A 4,074-nucleotide genomic window follows, 5' to 3' on the forward strand; every position below is an offset into this window, starting at 1 on the left:
CAGTCTCCAGAGGTTTTGTAGTAAATTTCAGTTTTTCACCAATAAACTGTTAGGGTTCACCTGTTTTTCTGTGAAAGTTGCCTTTGCTGAAGAATGTTCTTCACAACTCTGCTTCCCAGTTTTTGGTTTAACCCTTTATTCTTAACTCATTTTGCATAGCAGTGTAATTTGGGGATTTTTGATCTGTAAACATGTAGTAAAGCTGCTTTTCTTTTTTTTTTTTAATTCCAAATTAATTTTTTGTTCTTTTTTTTTTCTTTTCCAAAAGTGTTATTAGTGTCTTTGTCATGATTACTTTTATTATTAATAATAATTTGATTGTATTAAATAATACTGTATTTTGTCAAGGAGAATTAATGAAATATTGCAGAAACTCAATCAACATAGTGTTACAAGAAGTTGGAAAAAGGGTATTTATACCTAATGCAGATGTACTTTTAAATGCCAGGGATCATATAATCCTTCTTATGATCCCACTTAGTTATTGAACTTATGTTGTACATACTCTGGATGACCTTCACAGAGGTCAAAATTATTATGTCTTCATTACTCACACAAACTTTGGTCTCAATTTTGAATATATAAAGGGCAGACGCATCCTTGGAACAATAGAATATGAGAAGATGTAGTTTATCGTGTTATCCAGTATCAAAGTACCTAGAAAAAAAAAATACCATAGTTTAAAATTGAAATATATATATAATATATATAAACATATATATTATATATATATAAATATATATATAAATATATAATATATATTAAATATATATAATATATATATATACTTCTAAATTGAAATTTTAAAAAGAAAATTTTGTCACAACAGTAGTGGCTATTAGTAAAGGAAACTAACTATGCAAAAGCAGGACACTGAAGAAAATATAGATATTATGACATGTAGAAACTTTTATTCTGCATATGCACTACAGGAAGCCCAATTTCTGACAGTTTGTACATCCCATTCCATGAGTATACTTCATCCAAAGGCAAAAATTGTATCCACCCTAAAACACTTTTTACTGGTAATTTACAGCTTCTATTACTTACTTCTAGCTAGTAGTCCCTAATTTTATATAATACATACATAAATGTCCCATCAAGATGTAATTTTAGAAATGGGTCTTATTTGGAAATCAAATTATTTTAACTTTCATTGTTGAATATTATTTAAGAAACCAAAGAGGGAAAATAACTCTGGTCTAAAACTTCGAAGTATTTCATCACTGCTCTCCCAGTGAACTATATTCTCCATTAATGTAAATCAGTTTTGTTTGAGTCTGTTAAAATGTGGAAACTAAAATTCTAATCTTAATTGCATTTCTGCCAGTGCTTTTCAGATAAAACTTATTTATTCTCCCTTTTTGGAACTATATTGTGAAAGAGAAGGTATGGCAGCTGAAAATGGGCCAGACCAGATTTTGGGAGTACTTTTTCCGACTTTGCCATTAGTCTGAGAGAAAACAAAACAAACAAAAAAATATATGCACAGTTTTTAACTCATAACTTAAAAATTCTTTCTCACCTGCCGCTTTTAGTTTTGTCATTTTGATTTGCATAAATCATTTGTCACAATTTAAAAACGGAAGCATAAGGAAACACCTGCCTCATAGGGACTCTTATTGCTCCTGATTGAGTTACCATCTCCTCAAGAGTATTCCAGTTTAGTTGCTTGTGGTGGATTTTAAGCATGACAACAGTGTGTGCTGTTAAGGGCTGACCTTCTAGATGATTAATGAAGAAATATTATAGGTATTCTCATCTGCTCATTTTTTGACATCTTTCTTCCTTTAATAAACAACTTATACCAGTGAGGAGTTCATGAGTGGTCAGAACTATTTTGTTCTGTATACTAACTATGTAATGGATACACTTTTCTTTAACCTGTCAACATACAGGACTCAAACGTGATTCAGATCTGCCTCCTTCTTCAGTAAAACAGGAGTAGCTCCTTTGAAGTCAATGAAATTCTTCTGGTTTCGTGTATGAGAAAATGTGAGAAGAATAAGGCCTTTTGTCTTTATCCAGGGAAACCATGCTGCTTAATAAATCATCATATCAGCAGCTGTTTTGCACTGGGGAACAACACAATAATTGATGCTGCTGTCCAGAAATCCACAGAGATTATTGATCAGGCAAGCCTGTTAACATTTCTGTAAACTAGCAGCAGAGGACTGAGGGAGTAACAGGAATATGCTCACATTGTCATTTGCAAAGTATCTTTTACTACAACATATTTCCAAAAGTATTGAACTAGAAGTTGTTTTTTTTTTCTTTTTTCTTTTTTTTTTTTCTCTGTGCTGTTTCTGTAAATATCTCTTTTTATTCATGGAAAACAACAAAGCCAAAAATAACATTTGTGTTTACAATGCAGGGGACCCTATAAACATTTTAATTGCAATAAAGTTTAGTCTGTTTACTAATTGAGAAGATTAACAATTTCGACCGGAAAGACTGATGACGTGCTATGCAACAATAAAAAAGTCAAGGTGGACAGACTCTCAGATCAGGAGACTCATCTTTTTAAAGCAGTGGCTAGGGAAAATTCCTGACCTCGGAACTACATATTTTTCTAATTTAATCATTATTTCACAAGATTTTTATTTGGAATTAATCTGATTGGCTTGTAATAAAGTTTATAAATAGAAGTGAAACACAAGTCTCTTGAATCAAAACAATCCAGTTTCCTAAAGTAATCTTCTGAAGACTAAATATATAGACTAAGACTATATATATATATATATATATATATAATTCCTGAAAACGGAGTATCTGAATTACCACCATAATTCGGTATTTAATGAAATGTAAAAGATAAACTTGTCAGTCTCTGTTCAACAATCCTGTGAGAGAACTTTTGACTGCTAAAAAAGACAGTGTTTGCCACATATATGTTTAGTAAAATCAAATAGTAGATTGTAACTTATATATATATATGTTTAGAAGATTACAGACATAGTTATGACTTTTTGATAATATGTGATTTCCTTGGAAAGAACGGTTGTGACGGAGAGAAATCCTTCAATAGGAATGGGAGAAAAGCATATGTTAACTTTATAATCCAGTATTTAAATCACTTACCAAGAAAGAGCATCCAGTCTGTCAGAGCAGGACATGAACTCCAAATATGCAGCTCAGGTATCAACCTTTTGACACATTAGAGGAAAGTGGATCCTTGATTCAGTTTCCCAACTCACTAAGTTTTTAGAATTAATTTTGTTCCAAATGCATCTAGAATGGAAAATCTTGGATTTTCACGCTGTCCATAAAACTTAATATTCATTGTCTAGCTAATCCTGGAAAACAAAACAGAATATATCTACCAATGCATAAAATTTATGGCCTGAAAATCATTGTTTTCACTTGCATAATAGAACAGGAGCTTATAGGTCTTGAGGGAAAGAACACTCATCACTAAAACATTACCACTGAAAACATCTTGGATTTATTTTATTTTTTAATTATTCTGCTGAAACACAAAGTTCTTACTTGAAACTGTCTCCTTATTACTGAGCTGTCAGTGACAATTTATGAAGCAACACCTGTGCTGATAGCTCGCTGTCCTCCTACTTCCTTCCTTCATTTGGCTGTTTGCTCACCTGTTACTTGGTGTCTGACTCCCTGTTTAGAGCTTTCTGAGAGAGTGGAGGTTTTATTTTTTTTTTTTTCATTTTAATGGGACCCTAAAAAGGAAACTTTTAAATAAGTTTTAGGGGACTATTGCAAGAAGACTATTTATTTTGCAGTAGAAATTAATGTTATAGTTAAAGATGGAAAAAAAAAATCCAGAAAATAAAGCTAATGGATTCATTTGGTAAAAAAAAAATAAATAAAAAAAATAAAAATGGAGAGTAAGCATAACTCCAGTTTTCTGTGTATTTTGCTACATAACTCTCACAGCCATAAGCTAGAAAACAAATGGGATCAACTCAAATGAATGGAAAAATATGTTTCTGGATGTTATGAGGAATATAGTTGTTATATTCACTATTTCATGCATTATCTTGCTAGACCAGTCTGATGTATGAACAAATAGCTTTTTGTATCCACACTGAGTTGTTGAGTACTCTGATA

At 31.4% G+C, this 4,074-nt stretch overlaps 1 long non-coding RNA gene across 1 annotated transcript; it reads right to left on the reverse strand.

Annotated features, from left to right (window-relative positions):
- Nucleotides 1-286: 286 nt before the first annotated feature.
- On the reverse strand, nt 287-3,496 carry LOC310892838. Its single transcript, XR_014578512.1, has 3 exons — nt 3,427-3,496; nt 3,082-3,296; nt 287-657 (listed from the first exon to the last, which is right to left on the reverse strand). It is a non-coding gene; the product is annotated as an uncharacterized lncRNA (long non-coding RNA).
- Nucleotides 3,497-4,074: the final 578 nt, after the last annotated feature.

The sequence above is a fragment of the Anser anser genome (assembly GCF_964211835.1).
Source record: "Anser anser genome assembly, chromosome: 1".
NCBI lineage: Eukaryota > Metazoa > Chordata > Aves > Anseriformes > Anatidae > Anser > Anser anser.